The following is an 18,374-nucleotide window of genomic DNA, read 5'->3' on the forward strand; positions in this document are numbered from 1 at the left end:
ACAATGTCTTGACCAGCCTCATTTTTTAAAATTTATTTATTTGACAGGTAGAGTTACAGACAGTGAGAGAGAGACAGAGAGACAGAAAGAAAGGTCTTCCTTCTGTTGGTTCATCCCCCAAATGGGTGCTACGGCCAGTGCTGCGCCGATCCGAAGCCAGGAGCCAGGTGCTTCCTCCTGGTCTCCCATGTGGGTGCAGGGGCCCAAGAACTTGGGCCATCCTCCACTGCCCTCCCGGGCTACAGAGAAAGCTGGACTGGAAGAGGAGCAACTGGTACTAGAACCCGGTGCCCATATGGGATGCCGGTGCCGCAGGCAGAGGATTAGCCAAGTGAGCCACAGCGCCGGGCCTGGCCAGCCTCACTCTTGATTGGTCATTAGTTGGGTGGAAATACAAACCCATTTTCATGGCCATACTTCTGATGTTTGAAAACTTTTTTTTGCTGGTGACCTGATTTATTTAAGTCTTGGGTTTATGTAAACTGACTAGTGATATTGTGCATAAATGTAATTTATTTACTGTATACAAGAATAAGCAGAGGAACAAATTTTTATGCTTTTAAGATTCTATCAAATTCTGGTACTTAGAATTCAAAACCTGATTCATCATTTAAAAACTCTGACAGGAATCTGAAATCAGATGAATTCTCACTGACTCATGTCAACAAATAGTTACTGACTTCTTGCCACTCCCTACCCATTAATTAGGATGTAAGGGAAATATAAAACATACTTGATTTCTGCAACGTGTTTATAATATAATTGACAAATACATCTAACAGTCTATATACTGAGACCAAGTAATTGTCATAAGAGTCATCTGCATGGTGACATCAGATCATAGGAGAGAAGTCATGTTGAGATGGTGTGGGCAGAGGAGGTCTCCTGGTAAAGGCAGAATGGGGTTTGCAGCTGAGTACATTGAGAATATCAAGGTGATACTAAGGTAGTATGTTTGTTGCACTCTGAGAAATAAGTGAGGTTCAAAGTGTCCTTAGTTGGAGAAAATGTCAGAAACAGAGAATGTGGAGACAAAGAAGGCAGTGCCAGTTCTGCTACATAGGACAGACAGGAGAGGTGTGGTTCACTTTTTTTTTTTTCAATAAACCTTTTTATTGAGACTTGCTGTGGTTTCAATGTGTCTCCTAAATTTTTTGTGTTAGAAACTGCATCCCCAAATTCTTACGTTGGTGGTATTTGAGGGAAGTGATTGGATCACAGGAGCTTTGTATCTATGAAAGTGAGTGGGATATTGATAACTGGCTAAGTTATAATAGTGAACTCTTTCTGGCAATCTTGTCTGGCCACCTGTTCCCTTTGCAGTGTTATGACGCATTAGGAAGTCCTCACTGGATGCCAGCACATGATGCTTGGGCTTCCCAGCCTTCAGAACTGAGAGCTAAATAAACCACTGTTTTAAGTAAATTACCCAGTCTGTGATATTCAGTTACAGCTAGAAAAATGGACTAGGTCAAGCAGCTTCTTTGTGTAGAGGATACAAATAGTAGAAACACACATCCTGATGGGGGCAGAATGACATGCATTTTTTGGGGGGGTTCTGTACATACCTAAGTGTATTTTTTAAATAATGAGTAAACTTAAGCTACCTAGAGATGAAAAAGAATATGTGGAGGGTAGTTAGCACTTTCAGACGGAGAAAGAGCAATGGATCAGAGTGGACCAGATGACAGTAAATCTGAGACTGTGTTGTTACTGTTTAAGAAAAAACAAGTCTAATAGTGGCCATGTATAAAGTGAAGTTTCACTTGTTAAGCAAGTGGTCACATTGTATGGAGGCAAGTAACTTTCATCATCCTCCGGCTCCAGAAATTTGAATCATCCATGTATTAAGACGACACAGAACAAAACAAAAGATCCAGGATCTATTTTTTTCTATCCTGCCTTCTTTCAGTTTCTCTCCACTTCCTGCTTCTTCACCATTCATGTCTTCTCTAAGAAATACATTAAAATATAGAGACCTTTGAGGTTCCCACCATTGAGATGCCTGCCCCATTCAGAATCTCTATACTTCATTCTGTTGCAATTTCAAGCTGTCACTTTTCCTTCCTGAATCTGGGCAGCACAATACCCTTGAAATGAGTGCCTTCGTGACTTCCAGCCAGAAAGCTGGTCTATTGTAACAGTCACTGCCATATTTATGCATGAGAGTTGAAGCTGGAACCCATTGTCTATGCAGACAGGGGAACTCGCAGAACAATTACTGTTGGAAGTGATTGTTCACAATTTGGTAGAAAACAGTCTTGCTGACTTTTGTTCACTGCAAGATAATTTAGCTCCAAAGTACAAGGAATAATAACTGAGTCCTTTCTGAGGACCCTTAGAAGTGAAAATCATGGCCCCAGTAGCTGTGCTGACTATATGAGCTCAGAAAATGCCTCTGGGAGCAGTTTTTAACCTCTGAGCAGCTGTTACATAACTCTTGTAACTGTGCTATTTTCCCTTTTGCTCTACAGGCACATGGAACTCACATTCCTTCACCTGCACAGTTAAGGTTTGAGAGGGATGCTGTCAGAAACCCGGCCCACTTCCCTCCTACTGTATAGCTAATGCACTTTAGGATGTAGGGATGTGTCTTTGAGCTAATTCATAATAAAGGACGAGAGTTAGTCACTGCCAGGCTGAAAAAAGAAGCTCTCTAAAACACTTATTTTCCCCTCTGTGATAAACATGCCATTTGTCATGGATTATACTTTAAATTTTTTAAACAGTAAGAAATTTTGACATTTCAAATATATTTATCACCTTTCCCCAGAAAGTTTATGCTGATATGGAATTAAATGAGATATGCTCTAATGCCAGCTTGTCATGAATGACCTTTTTGATCTTAGGCAAGCCTCAGGTGTTTAGTTGGGGGTCAGTTTCCTAATCTCTGTGCAGCTATTAGCTGAGCCTCAACATAGAGGGGTTGGGGGTCATAGGATCCCAAACCCAATTTTCACAGAGTCTGTTTTAGTGAAATGATATCTATGAGGATCTTTCCCATGTTTTCAGGCAGGAGAAAAATGAGGGACATTTCTGTGAAGATACAAACTGGCACAAGAAAACACTCTGATAGAGAAGAAGCAGAAAAATTGGATTGCTTTTCAGCGCTTTGTATTAGAAGTGACTGGAAGTGGAGAGAAACTGAAATGAGACAGGATAGAAAAAGAAAGATCCTGGATCTCTTGTTTTGTTTTGTGTGGTCTTAATACATGAATGATTCAAATTCAAGACTGTAGACTTGAGGACCAAAGAGGCTGCTTGTGTAAGTCCTGGAGTCCAAAAGCTGGAGATCTGGAGAGCATAGCAAGTCTGTGGTCAGAAGAAAAGAATATATCCTAGCTCCAGGAAGGATGAGGAGGGCTGGGGGAGAGAGAGAGAGAGAGAGACAGAGACAGAGAGTGAGAGAGAGACAGACAGACAGACAGAGCTATCCCAGTTCCCAGCTAGAAAAGAGAGCCAGAGAAAGAGAGACTAAATTGCTTTTCCTCTGTTTTTGTTCTTCCAGGACCCCAGGCCATGAGATGGTGCCTGTCCATATGGAGGCAGATTATCCAAACTTAGTCCATGCAGACTCATATAGCAGTCTTCTCTGGAAACATCCATTTAGACACATCTCAAAACAAGGCTTGGTCAGGTCTCTAAACATCCCTTAATCAAGTCAAGTTGGCACTTACAACTAACAATCACACTCTGTAGCAAGGGAAATTAGAGGCAGAAGTGGAAAGAAATATTTCTGGTGAGTCTAGATGAGTCTGTAAGCATGGGAAAAATCTCCTCAGGGCTCAGCTGATGCAAGAGAGCTCAGAAGGCTATTTTCTTTCATCAACCAATTCAGATGTATAAATAGTTCAAATTAAAACCTCCCGTAGGTTTGGTGAGGCTGACTAGTTTTTAAGGCCTTTATTTACCAGGATAGATGTACTAGGCGGAAGTCTTGAGTTCATGTCTTGAGCACTGGTTGTCCAAAAAATACAAATCTTTTTTAGAAGAAAAAGTCAGACAATATCAGTCTTGGCTAGACTCCTTGCAGCCAACTGTCATCCCCGTAAGTCCCAAGACCTTGGCATGCCATCAGAGAAATAAATTCTCATGTTGGAGAAAATTTGACTAACCTTTTTTTTTTTTTTTTTCAGAAAGAACAAAGTCAAAAATCTGAGTTTTCTTTCAGGCTTAAAAAGAAGACAACCATTAAGCTTAGGCTGAAACATGCCCCAAGAGGCATTCTCTGTGAGGAATAAGAGAAGGATGTAATATTGTTAGATAGTTTCCATGGCTATTCACTGGAATCTGTCCATGTGCCCTGGCAGACAATGCCTGTATTTCTGTGATGGAGAGCTTGGGTAGACCTCAGAGTTACTGAGAACTATGGCTAGCTGTAGGGCTGCAGGATAAGTTTCTTAGGTTTGATCAAGCATAGAGTGAACTCTGTCCACCTATGTGTGCTGTTGTTCTTGAAGATTATGTAGTATATTGGTTTTTCAAAATATGTTCTACAGAACCCTAAGTTTTCCCCAGTGCCTACCTGTAGGCCCCCCCATGGAATCAGAGAATGGCCAAGGATAGTGGTGGATGGAACAGAGTCCAAAGGAATAGACCTTCTGGTGTTCTACCCATACATCAATCAGGGTGGTTTTGCACGGAAGTAGGTAGTTCACAAGAGTTTCAAAATTCTTTGCAAGGAAAGACTTCACGCAGGATCATGTAACAACCTGTTTCTCTGAGCTTCATGGACATAATGCAAGGAAAAAGACATGATGAAGAACCCTCAAATATTGGGAATAGTCACTAAGACCTTTGCCAGGACTGAGTAGACAGGTTGGTGGATTAACATTTCAGAGCATTGTCTGAGTCGACTGCAAAGGCCACAAAGACTGGAGGGAACACCCTTGAAGTATTTTTTTTTTTTTTGACAGGCAGAGTGGACAGTGTGAGAGAGAGACAGAGAGAAAGGTCTTCCTTTGCTGTTTGTTCACCCTCCAATGGCTGCTGCGGCCAGCGCACTGCGCTGATCCAATGGCAGGAGCCAGGTACTTCTCCTGGTCTCCCATGTGGGTGCAGGACCCAACCACTTGGGCCATCCTCCAATGCCATGATGGGCCACAGCAGAGAGCTGGCCTGGAAGAGGAACAACTGGGACAGAATCCTGTGCTCCGACTGAAACTAGAACACGGAGTACCGGTGCCACAAGCGGAGGATTAGCCTAGTGAGCTGTGGCACCAGCCAAAGTATGTTTTTAAAATAAGAGACATGGGTTGTTGTGATACAGAAAATTTACCATTTTGTTACTGCTGGTCAGAGGATGGCCATTTTTTTGGAAGATTGTATGTTGAAGGAACTTACAATTAGTTAGTCAGCAGCTAAATCTGTTTGTGGCAGGGAAATTATATACTGTATTCCTCCTTACTACTCTACCTTTCCCCAATTCCTCCAAGAAAAGGTTTAGGTAATAGGGAATATTCCTTAGTTGTTTCTTGTATTCAGAATACTTCTTGATGAAGGGGTACAAAAGGCAATTATATCCTCAGAGTTTTTAAGCCAGAAACCTTGTCATTCTCCTTGACTCTCTGGTCTCATATGGTATTCATTAGTTACTTTTATTGGATCCTTCCCCAATGTGGATTCTGAAATCCCCTACGTCCCTAATGCTCTGGTCCATCTCATTTCCTATTCCTACAGTAGCTTCCTAGCTGGTATCTTTTCACAGTCTCTTCTCAGTAGGGAAGCCAAAGTAATTCTACTAAAATAGAAGGAAGTCAGAACTTTTGTTTCCTTCATTAAAACTTAACATACCCCATTTCACTCACAGAAGCCAAAACTTTATACTAATTGGTAGGATCCCTTTACTTGATTTAGTTTCCTATTATTCTTCTGGACTCATCCTTTCCTATTCTCTGCATCTCTGTGATCCAGCTACTCTGGCTTCCTCAATGTCTCTTGAACTTCGTGAACTCACTACTATCTTAAGGCCATTTCTTGTGCTTGAAATGCTCTTGCAGCAGATGTTCCCAGGATTAATTCTTCATTTCTTTTCCCAGCATTTGTACAGATGATACCTTCTCAAGGGGTCTTTCCTAACTATTGAGAATTGTACCTACCACCCTATCACACAAACTCATTTTTTCACTTGTTACTACTTTTTATTTTTCCCCAAAGCATTGGCCACTTTCTTGCATTTTATACAATTTTCTTATTTATTCAGTAATTTTGTGTGTCTTTCCCTGACAATTTAAATTCTAACAAGGCAAAATCCTCATCTATTTTCTTTACTATTATATCCAAAATTCTGAATTATACCTAGCACATACCTAGCATATTAAGCATTTGATAAATGCTTGTTAAATGAATGTATGAATAGAGAAGTTGGCATCAATACTTTCTAGAGTCTCTAACATGTTGTAATTCTCTGGTAAAAGTATTCTTTTCTCACCAGCCTTCTCATTGTTTCCCATGGAGTTAGATAACTAATTGCATCTCTTCGGCTCAATAAAGCCTCTTCCAATAAATATTCAGCACTTATTATATGCCTGGAGAAGGCTGTAAATGTCTTAAGCAATCTTATTTTAATGATTATCCTACAAGACCAGGAAAGTGAAAGGGAAGGAAGGTGAAGAGGACTAATTCCATCAAACAAAAGAAAAAAGCTATTGTCAGTACATGGGGTATATCCTAAGGGAGCTGCCAAGGATGTACAGCTAATTTGAATTTTCTTCTCTGTGTTGGCTATTATGTCCAACTGTAAATTGCAACACTGGTATTTGGGCATCCAACTCAATCTTACTTGTCCTTTAGTGAATTAGAACTAGTTTCTCTTGATCTGAACAGAACCGGGAACGTGGTGACTCAATGTGGTTCAGGGCTTTTTGAAGTCCCATTGTTCTGCTGATTCCATATTAGTGCATCTTCCATCTCTTCATTTATTGGATTAAGCAAGAACATACCTGTTTTTGGGAGAATGGTGTTTTATATAACTATTAACTGGAATTATTGGTAGGGTTCCTGGTACATAAAAATATGAGTTGTTTAAAAGTCTTGTAGTTATGGAGATCCTTTGTGAACCCAAATTTTATAATTCTTTTTTTCTTTTTAACTTTTATTTAATAAATATAACTTTCCAAAGTACGGTTTATGGATTACAATGGCTTTCCCCCCCTACCATAACTTCCCTCCCACCCACATCCCTCCCATCTCCCGCTCCCTCTCCCATTCCATTCATATCAACATTCATTTTCAATTATCTTTATATACAGAAGATTAATTTAGAGTAAGATTTCAACAGTTTGCACCCACACAGAAACACAAAGTGTAAAATACTGTTTGAGTACTAGTTATAGTGTTAATTCACATTGAACAACACATTAAGGACAGAGATCCTACATGAGGAGAAAGTGCACAGTGACTCCTGTTGTTGACTTAGCAAATTGACACTCTTGTTTATGGCATCAGTAATCACCCTAGGCTCTTGTCATGAGTTGCCAAGGCTATGGAAGCCTCTTGAGTTCACCAACTAAGATCTTATTTAGACAAGGTCATAGTCAAAGTGGAAGTTCTCTCCTCCCTTCAGAGAAAGGTACCTCCTTTTTTGATGGCCTTGTTCTTTCCACTGGGATCTCACTCGCAGAGATCTTTCATTTAGTTTTTTTTTTTTTCCAGAGTGTCGTGGCTTTCCATGCCTAAAATACTCTCATGGGCTTTTCAGCCAGATCTGAATGCCTTAAGGACTAATTCTGAGGCCAGAGTGCTGTTTAAGGCATCTTCATTATACGAGTCTGCTGTGTATCCCACTTCCCATGTTAGATCGTTCTCTCCTTAATTCTATCAGATAGTATTAGCAGATACTAATCTTGCTTATGTGATCTCTTTGACTATTAGACCTATCATTATGATCAGTTGTGAACAGAAATTGATCACTGGGACTAGTGTTATGGCATTGGTACATGCCACCTTGATGGGATTGAATTGGAATCCCCTGGCACGTTTCTAACTCTACCGTTTGGGGTGAGTCCGATTGAGCATGTCCCAAATTCTATATCTCCTCCCTCTCTTATTCCCACTCTTATATTTAACAGGGATCACTTTTCAGTTAAATTTAAATACCTAAGAATAATTGTGTGTTAATTACAGAGTTCAACCAATAGTATTAAGTAGGACAAAAAAAATACTAAAATGGATAAAGTATTAAGTTGTTCATCAACAGTCAGGGCAAGGGCTGATCAAGTCACTCTTTCTCATAGTGTCCATTTCTTTTCAACAGGTTTCCTTTTTGGTGCTTGGTCAGTTGTCACCGATCAGGGAGAACATATGATATTTGTCCCTTTGGGACTGGCTTATTTCACTCAGCATGATGTGTTCCAGATTCCTCCATTTTGTTGCAAATGACCGGATTTCATTGTTTTTGACTGCTGTATAGTATTCTATAGAGTACATGTCCCATAATTTCTTTATCCAGACTACTGTTGATGGGCATTTAGGTTGATCCCAGGTCTTAGCTATTGTGAATTGAGCTGCAATAAACATTAAGGTGCTTCTCTTATCTTTACCTTATTGCCTTCTGGGACTTGTTATACTATCATTTATCTACTTTCAGAAGGCATCTTTAAAACTGAAAAATAGAAAAGCAGAACCTGGACTATTATTTAGGTGAAGGAAGAACAAACTGAGCTTTGGATTAAATGAATTCATATTTGAAATTATAAATCACTCAATAATAACCATTTTATTATAGTCATCAGAGCAAAGCCATCCATCACATGCCAGAAATCAAATCCAAGATGGAGTATTTCTAGGTATAGTTCCTCATCAGGGGCCCATAATATTCATTACTATTCCTTCACACCTTTCAGTCAGGGGAGGGAGGAGATGGAAGTCCGTCCGCTTCATATTAACCATCCCTTGAGGTTCCAGACAATTTCTTTTCTGTATAGAACACACCCTCTGCTCATGGATTGGATCATGGGAAGCTAATTCCATCTCTTCCCCTGTTCCTTGAAGATGATGGTCTTCTTGTTTGAACACTGGGTGAGTGTCTGTAATGACCTAGTTTGTTGTGATACTGTTGCATGACTATATTGTGTGTTATTACACTGCATTAGAGTTTGGAGATAGTTTTTTTTCTGAGCGCAAGGGGTATTTTTCTGGAATCTCTGCTTTGTGATTGGAGAATATTACCATGCTGTGAACAGACTTGCTTAAAGTGCTGCAGATAAAAAAACTAAAACTTTCACTAGAAGGTAATAACTCCAAAGTACAACAATGCATTCTGAATCTGTTCTTTTTAAACTTCTGATATTGCATTATTTTGCTTATTAATGTGTATGTGTAAAAATTGCTCAGAGGCACTGAAAATGTAAAGTGTAGGGGAAACATTTTACTGGATGCAATCTCTTGGTGGATATAGGTCAAAGCAATCCTTTTAAACTCATTTGGTTAGATTTAAAAGACCCTTCTGCCTTTTATTATGTTTTAGCAGTTTGGATAAAATACATAAACTGTGAAAATCTTGACACAGTTTCATGAGCCCCTGAATACTGGCAAGAACAGTAATGATTTAAAATCCATGAACTGCTGTATTTGTTTCCTGCTTCTTCTTCTAATGTAGCCGTTATCTTTTGGGCCAGCTTCAGGTGAGGGATGGTACAGCTGGCTTATTAGTTGCAGAATTTGCATTGTATGTTTAATCTGCTTATTGATGACCTCTAGCTTTGAGCGACCAGCATCTTTAAATCTTACCACAGAGAGATTATGCCCCTCAAAACTCTCAGTATGTGGTACTGGTGCTTCTTCCTTTGCCTTCTATCTTCCATGCAGACTCTGTGGAATAGCCAGAAACATAACAAGGGGAACTTAGGAAGAAATGAAAAGCAAGTGAGTTTTCAGAGTGTTAGGCAAACAATACACAAAGGTGTATAAACGATTGCACATGAGATTTGGGGCTCAACATCTGAAGACAAGGAGTGGTTGCAATTTGGGAACCGTTTCTCACTTTTTGTGACATTAGGCTGTTGGTCCATTCTGCCCATAGGGCATGGGGAGTACTTCTGAGATTTTGGTTGAAAGGTTCCTATTCCTCATCTCTCCTGCCCTCCATTTCTGATTTCTGAAGTTGAAGGTTTTTGGAATGGTCTTGTCCTTTGAGTCCTGCTGGGTAAAGTTGGAGAACTTGTGATGTCAGGAGAAATCTTCTCAGGGGGAAATGAATTTCCTTGGGGCATTTTGCTTTGGGAAGACCTGATATCTTAAGTGTAAAGCCTTTGTCCAGACATATGTCAATAGGGAGGAGGAGAGATTATTCTGGGGCTTAGGAAACATGTTGGGCAGATATTTCAGAGTTTTGGGAAAAAATAAACCTTAGGACCTTATATAGTAGGATATGAAAATTAACATTTGGGGCTACCGTCTCTGCTGTAGGTTTGCCCACTGCCTTTTATGCTAATCTAGACCAGAATGAAATCCCACATCTGTACTTAAAGGCTGCATTTTTTTCTTTGTTCATTCATTTGTTAAGTTACTTACCTACTCTGTCCACTCCATTTAGATCATTTAAATGAATTCATTCATTCAAGAAATATTGACTCAAGACCTACTGAGCAATTTTGATGTAGAGACCAAAGTCAAACTTCCTCTCCAAATACTGATAGGAGAGAGAGAGGGCAGTGATAGATCGGTGATGATAGTGTAGAGCGTGAGGGCTGAACTGTAATGTGTGGGGGGGTGCAGGAGAGGGGTTTTGTGGATGAGGAAGGGTTAGCTTGGTGGATGAGGAAGAGTAGGGATGTCAGGGTAGTGGGGCAGCATCTTATGATCCAGTGAAAGATGTTTTTTTCAAAACATTTTTCTCTCCATCCTCAGACTGACTGAAGGAGGCCTGGCATTGCCTGGGATTGAGTTTGTCGTGTGTTTACTGAACTCACCTGACAGCCTTGAGTCTGATTCTCAGGAGCGTTGATGCAGGTCACAGCTTGATTGATTTCAGGGAGACTGAGATGGTTCACTACAGGATAGAGACCTCTCTGGGGATTTGGCTATTCTTTTAAAGAAACCCATCACAAGCTTCATAATGAAATCTTCATGGTTAAAAAGAATCCCTACCAGCAGATAAAAGCTTGAATAGTCTTGGGATTTCCTTCTAAGATTTGTATTCAATTGAGAGACCTGAGGTCAGAGGATGACTGCAACTGTGGCTGAAAGGGAATTGGTAAAGAAATGCCCTAACAAAATGGAGGCCAACAAACCAGCCAGCACTGTTCTCTGAAGTGCAGGCCCAACTTTGATCCTTTTGGACTGCACTGACCATGATTCACTACATAAAATGGCTCATCACTGGTCTTGCTTCCCAAGTATACCACTCTTCGTTCTGCTCAGCCACATCTTTTCATTTCTGGCTTCCTCAAGATGACTGAGGGGGCCAGAGGTATAACTTACACCACAAACAACAGATAGTCTTTCTGACCAAAGGTAAAAGAGACATTTTCCAAAGTCACACTAAGGTATCTTTGTGTTTTTTCTTTTCTTTTCTGTAGTGAAGAATGGAGGCCTGAGCTTAGGCTCTGCCAACTCCCGTCAAGTCCAGGATCTCAGCTATGAGAAAGCTAGACTTCCCCTAACTTTGAAACCTGCATATTGGTAGGGTTTGATGGTAAACAGCAAGTGACAAGAGATGGCACCTGGGTGACTTATGCTCCCAATTGGGTGTGCTCTGAAAATTTAGAGGCTCTGGTTTTTAGACCAAAGAGATGGTGGCTTCCTCAGATATCTGACATATGTTTAAGCACGAAGAAACTGTTCAAATCAGGAAATATTTTAGAAGGTTGGGGACAGGGAGTGATACACTTGCTGGTGGTTCTGAGAAGGGCATTGAATAAGCAGATGAGGAAAGTATGAGCACACATAAAGATGGAACGCATGACCTTGCTCCCGTTTCTCCCGAAGCCATACAACGGAAGCTTGTGATGGGAATGGTGAGGAGGGATGTTAGTGAGAAACATGCTCATGGTATCAGACAGATTTGGATTTCAGCTCTATGTCTCTTACTCATGGGCTGTGTTTCTTAACCTATCACACCATTTCCTCTTATATAAAATGGAGACAATTAATTTCAGGATGAATATTAAAAAGCAAGTAATATCAAGATAACAAGAGATGAACAAAAATGCATAAAAAGGTCCCTGGCACTCAATAATAGGAAAGGTTAGCTAGAAGACAAGCTGTGCGGGGAACATAGAACTTAAAGCACAGGTGAGTATCTTTATTATCTCGCAGGACAGCAGGAAACTTTGGTGAAATTATGTAATATATCTTCCCACCTTGGAAGTCAAAAACAAAAATAACAACAGCCCACCTGGGTTATAGGGGAATTCTGATGTTATTGAGTAGCATGAAAAGTGATTGTACATTGTTCATATGCTCTCCTGTGCTCATTCCTTCCTTTTTCTTCTTAGAACCTGTGCTTAAAGCCTGGTTGGCACTGCCTTCCTTCTAGACATGGATCTGAAATCCTTATTGGCAATGTGTGGGAAATGGAGAAGTAGGAGAGCAAGCTCATTTGTTTGTGGAATAGGCCCTGGACCTTTATTTACTTTTTAGAGAGATGAAAGGGCCAGTTCTCTGGGCAGTGTATTCACACACCAAGGTACATGCCAGGGAAGAGAAGTCATAGATCAGAGTGATTTCCACTCATTTGGAAGATACAGCCCAGTATACACCCTGCAGCAATTCCATCACTGGAGGAAAAGGGTAAAGAGAGGGGACTAAAAGTCTTCTATAGTAAGAATGTTAGCCAACTTTTATTAAGTGCACATAGGCAGTCTTGTCTGGCTGCAAATCTATGCCCTTATTTTCCTGCAAAGAGATACCAAAGGGAAAAAGGCAGGATTGCTCAAATCTGAAAGACAGAATCTGAGCCCTTCTTTATGACAATTATTCTAGGTATACATAAACTAAAGTCTTCTTTCCTCTGGATTTTAAGCTTGCAAAGTGTCTTTAATCATATCGTACTTAACCTTGAGTGTTCTTTTTCCAGATCTCAGCTTTTTAAACTTTATCCAGCTTGCTAGATAAGTTACTTTCGTTTCATCTTAGAAATCCATACTAAGAAATTTGCATCAGTTACCCTTTTTTAAAAAAGATCGAATTATATTGCCAGGTAAGCATTTGCATTCACAAGATATAGAATCCATTTAATTTACATGTTAATAGAGTTAGGTGGGGTGACACGTATTAAGATCTTATTTTGGCACTCTGTTAGAATGCAGTAAGATGTCTAGCTAACACAGGCTAAATTCATCTATGCTGTTAAGTGCTTCTAATTTTATGCTCATAATTCTAGAAAACTCCTCCATCTGTGTCCTTTCTGAGAATACAGGACAAAAAAACTTGCTATAATCACAGCAAATAGACCCCTCTTGGACTGAGGCCTCTGATTTTCTTCTTTGTCATCAGAAGAAACTTGGTGACTTGGTGGGAGTGTTTTATTTTTAAAAAAATCTATTTACTTATTTGAAATGTAGAGTTACAGAGGGAGGGAGAGAGAGAGATTCCATCTGCTGGTTCACTTCCCAAATGGCTGCAAAGGCCAGGGCTGAGCCAGGCCAAAGCCAGGAGCCTGTAACTCCATCTGGGTTTCCACATGGGCTACAGGGGCCCAAGGACTTCTGCTGCTTACTCAGGTATATAAGCAGGGAAATGGATGGGAAGTAGGGCAGCTGGGACTTGAACCAGCACTCATTTCAGGTACCAGCTTAGCTTGCTGCTTCAGAATGCCTACCCGGATGGAAGGGTTTTATAAGTAGGAAAGCCTCAACTTGTTCTTAATATGATCTCAGTATGACCTGTTCTTACCACTATTATTTCATTGATAATTCAGTTCTGTTCAGAGAATGTTAATTGATTTTTATGTGCCAACCCATATTCTTTGTGTTTAGAAACTTAAAAATTCACACAACTTGATTTGGCCTCTTAAGGAGATCATTATATACTGTGAATATCTAACATTCATAAAGCAGATACTTTAGAAAACTTAAGTACTTAATTAAATGTAGAACAATTTTAAAGTATTTTGGAAAACAAGCACATTAAAAGAGTAGTCTTCAAGCACAATATCACACACTTATGTCATAATTGGTTGTGAGATTTGATATGGGTATTAGTCATATTAATTGAAGACCTAACATTTGTGAATTATTTATTTTTCATATGAATTAGAGTGGCTTCAATGTAATGCCTAAAAATGTTGCTTGCTTGCATGCTGAAATGCTCCCTTGAAGGAGAGAAAACCACATAGGTTAGACCTAATAAGCAGTGACTGTATTGCAGCTTTCTATTCAGGAGTCTGGGCTCTGGAGTCAGGTAACCTGAGTACAAATTCCAGTTGTCACACTTTGACCTAATGTTGTCTGAGACTTCTACTTGCATCATGAGGGTTCAAGGAGATTTTCCCTGGACAAGCTCATATATGTTGTCATTTAACAATCACTAGATAAATGTCAGCTGGTGCCATTGTTAATTACATATAGCTCTAGGTATATAGCCATTATTCTAAGAGAGCAGGAAAAGGGAGTAATAAATACAGACTGGAGCTAAGAAGCAAAGACTGAGAACAGTATCAGTGCAGAGGATGGTGCAAGTTTCCAGGGGTTTAATTCTGCCTTGGGCTGAGTGTGCCCTAACTGGTCTCTGTGCCAACCTCCATGCTTTTCCTGACTTCTGTTTTCCTCCCACCACCGACAAACCTACTTAGGCTTTATAATTATTGCCATTAGTGTTGGTTTGATTCTTACATGATCAGGTTGTTTGACTTGGGGAAGCTATATATAATGGCTGATCTTCTTTTTCTCTTCTTATACTCATGGAGTAAAACTTCACTCTGATTCATCCTGCAGTTTATCCTTTTTGTTTCTACATCAGTGTAGACTGTATCATCAGGACCTTCACTCAGAAGTGCATCTTGGTATAATGTATCACATCTTTCATTTGTACATATTTGATACATATATGTATTATATAATCTTCATTTTTAATTTTTTTAAAAACATCACAGACTATTTTACATAATAGCTTTACTAATTCATATTCCACCAACAGTGTAAGGGTTTCCTTTTCTCTACATCCTTTAAACACTTTTTATTTTATTTTTTTTATTATAACCATTCTTACTGGCATGAGGTGATAGCTCATTATGGTTTTGATTTACATTCCCACATTGATTAGTGATGTTGAGTATTTTTTTTTTCATATAACTGTTGGCTATTTGTATGTCTTCTTTTGAGAAATGTTTATTTAGGTCTATTACCCATTTTTAGTTGGTTTACAATAGAGTTGAGTTCCTTATATAGTTTGATTATTAACTCCTCATTAGATGAATAACTTGAAAGTATTTTCTCCCTTTTTATAAGTTGTCTCTTCACTCGATTGATTGTTTCCTTGCATGGAGGCTTTTCGTTTGTTATAATCCTATTTTGCTTTTACTTCCTGTGCTTTTGGGACTTATCCAAAAAAAAAGCCCGTTGTCCACTCCAATGTCCTGAATCATTTTCCTAATGTTCTCTTTTAGTGGTTTCATAGTTTCAGGTCTTAAATTTAGATCTTTAATCAATTTTGAGTTGATTTTTGTGCACAGTGAGAGAGAGGGTTCTAGTTTCATTGTTCTGTATGTAGATATCCATTTTTTTTTTTTCCAGGACCATTTGAAGAGATTCTCCTTTCTGCAATGAGTATTCTTAGTACCTTTCTTGAAGATCAGTTAGCTGGAAATGCATGAATTTACTGCTAGGTTCTCCATTTATTCTACTGGCTTGGTATCTGTTTTTATTCCAATACCATGCTGTTTTAATAACTTTGGTTTTATAGTATAAATATATTTTGAAGTTAAGTAATAAAATGACTCCAGCTGTGATCTTTTACTCATGACTGCTTAGAATATTTGTTTTCCTCTGGTTTCATACTAATTTTATGATTTTTTTCTATTTCTATGAGGCATGGCAGCAGTGTGTTGCTAGTGATTGCCCTGGATCTGTGTATCACTTTGGGGTAGAATGGAAATTTTAGCAATATTGATTCCTCCAATCCATGAACATTGATATGTTTTCAATATTACATTTCTTTGTCAGTTTATTTCATCAGTAGTGTACAGTTTTCATTCTAGAAATCTTTCACCTCTTTGGTTAAATTTTTTAAATGTTCTTTTAAAAAATTATTTTCTTTATACAAGGTGAGCATCATTCATTTTGTGCATTTCATACATACAAATTTAAGAGCATAACAATACATGCCAGGCTATCCATTTTCCTCCCTCTTTTCCTATTTTTTTTTTAAATTTTACAATGACATACTTTCAGTTTATTTTATAAGCACAAGGTTAACTTCCACCAATTAAAGAATTCAACAAATAGTAAGTAGAAAAGCCACTGCTCCTCAAGAGTATAGACAAGGGCTATAAACAAGAGTCAAATCTTAAAATATCAGTTTTGCTCACATATATTCCATTTTTGTTCTCTGTATATTAATTACCTCAAATCAAGGAAAACAACGATATTTGTCATTTTGTAATGGTCTTATTTAACTAAGCATAATAATTTTCATTTGTATCCTTTTGTTGCAAAAGACAGGACTTCATTCTTTCTAAGGTAGTGTATACATACATACATATATATGTATCTTTTCATGTGTCTGTTGGCCAATTGAATTTCATGCTTCAAAAATATCTGTTCATGTCCTTTGCACATTTACTGACTGTATTATTTGTTTTGTTGTTGAGTTTCTTGAGCTCTTTATAGATTATGGGTATTGTTCCTAAATCAGTTGCATTGTTTGCAAATATTTTCTCCCATTCTGTCAGTTTCCTTTTCACTTTGTTGAGTGTTTCTTCTGTAGTACAGAAGCTTCTCAGCTTGATATGATCTCATTTGTCAATTTTGGCTTTAATTGCCTGTACCTCTGGGGTCTTTTCCAAGAATTCTTTGCCTAGGCCAATGTCTTGCAGAGTTTCCCCAATGTTCTCTGGTAATTTGATGGTATTGGGTCTTAGATTTAGGTCTTTGATCCATTTTGAGTGGATTTTTGTGTATGTTGAAAGGTAGAGGTCTAGTTTTATACTTCTGCATGTGGCAATCCAGCTTCCTCAGCATCATTGGTTGAAGAGACTGTCTTCAGGGATTGAATTTAGCTTATTTGTCAAAATTAGCTGGTTGTAGATGCATGGATTAATTTCTGGAGTTTCTATTCTGCTCCGTTGGACTACATGCCTATTTTTGTGCCAGTACCAGCATTTTTTTTCACTATAACTGCCCTATAGTATGTTTTGAAATCTGGTATTGTAATGCTTCCAGCTTTGTTTTTGTTGTATAAGATTGCATTAACTATTTGGGGTTTCCTGTATTTCCATATGAATTTTTTTTTATTTAATGAATATAAATTTCCAAAGTATGACTTATGGATTACAATGGCTTCCCCCCCATACCGTCCCTCCCACCCACAACCCTCCCCTTTCCCACTCCCTCTCCCCTTCCATTCACATCAAGATTCATTTTCGATTATCTTAATATACAGAAGATCAGCTTAGTATACATTAAGTAAGTATTTCAACAGTTTGCTCCCACACAGAAACATAAAGTGAAAAATAATAGATGATTTTTTTTAAATGATGATGAAATCAGAACAGACCTATTGTCATGTTTAAACCCAGTGAGAGTCAAGTTGGGAATTGATAATTTCTTTCTTTCTTTCTTTTTTTTTTTTTTTTTTTTTTTTTTACAGAAGATCAGTTTAGTATACATTAAGTAAAGATTTCAACAGTTTGCACCCCCATAGAAACACAAAGTGAAATATACTGTTTGAGTACTCGTTATAGCATTAAGTCTCAATGTACAGCACATTAAGGACAGAGATCCTACATGAGGAGTAAGTGCACCGTGACTCCTGTTGTTGACTTTACAAATTGACACTCCTGTTTATGGCATCAGTAATCTCCCTATGCACCAGTCATGAGTTTCCAAGGCTATGGAAGCCCCTTGAGTTCTCCGACTCTTATCTTTTTTTTTAACTTTTATTTAATGAATATAATTTTCCAAAGTACGATTTATGGATTACAATGGCTTCCCCCCCATACCGTCCCTCCCACCCACAACCCTCCCCTTTCCCACTCTCTCTCCCCTTCCATTCACATCAAGATTCATTTTCGATTATCTTAATATACAGAAGATCAGCTTAGTATACATTAAGTAAGGATTTCAACAGTTTGCTCCCACACAGAAACATAAAGTGAAAAATAATAGATGATTTTTTTTAAATGATGATGAAATCAGATCAGACCTATTGTCATGTTAATCCCAGTGAGAGTCAAGTTGGGAGTTGATAATTTCTTTTTTTTTTTTTTTTTACAG

The sequence above is a fragment of the Oryctolagus cuniculus genome, chromosome 1 (assembly GCF_964237555.1).
Source record: "Oryctolagus cuniculus chromosome 1, mOryCun1.1, whole genome shotgun sequence".
Lineage (NCBI taxonomy): Eukaryota > Metazoa > Chordata > Mammalia > Lagomorpha > Leporidae > Oryctolagus > Oryctolagus cuniculus.